This window comes from Halyomorpha halys, unplaced genomic scaffold (assembly GCF_000696795.3).
Source record: "Halyomorpha halys isolate HHAL.00 unplaced genomic scaffold, Hhal_1.1 Scaffold221.1, whole genome shotgun sequence".
NCBI lineage: Eukaryota > Metazoa > Arthropoda > Insecta > Hemiptera > Pentatomidae > Halyomorpha > Halyomorpha halys.
Window position 1 is genome coordinate 62,390 of NW_027110535.1, and position 536 is coordinate 62,925.

Below are 536 nucleotides of genomic sequence, written 5' to 3' on the forward strand. Positions count from 1 at the left end.
AGATAGCAACCTAATGTATTTAGGCAGCATATATGAATAAAGTATTTCTCTCTCACAATGAGAACATTGATGAGATTTCTCATTAGTGTGGCGTGTCATTATGTGTTTTTTCAATTTACAAACTTCAACAGATATATATTCACAATGAGGACATTGATGAGGCTTCTCGTCAGTATGTCGGGCCATTATGTGTCGTTTTAAATGGCTAAGACGAACTGATTTATATTCACAATGAAGACATTGATGAGGCTTCCCATCACTATGAAGGTTATAATGTGTTTTTTTTAAATCACCTTTGTGAACAACTTTATTTACACGATGAGAACATTGATTAGGCTTCTCATCAGTATGACGGGCCATTATGTGCATTTTTAAAACACCTTTTTTGCACAGCTGTATATCCACAATGAAACCATTGATGAGGATTCTCATCAGTATGTTGGGCCATTATGTGTTATTTTAAATCACCTTTTTGGACTGATTTATATTCACAATCAGGGCATTAATGAGGCTTCCTATAAGTGTGACGGGCCTTT

The 536-nt window shown here is 35.1% G+C and overlaps 1 protein-coding gene across 1 annotated transcript in view; it reads right to left on the reverse strand.

Moving 5' to 3' along the window:
• LOC106690587 (zinc finger protein 711-like) overlaps nt 1–536 on the reverse strand; it is a 34,057-nt gene that overhangs the window by 27,127 nt on the left and 6,394 nt on the right. The window lies entirely within an intron of this gene.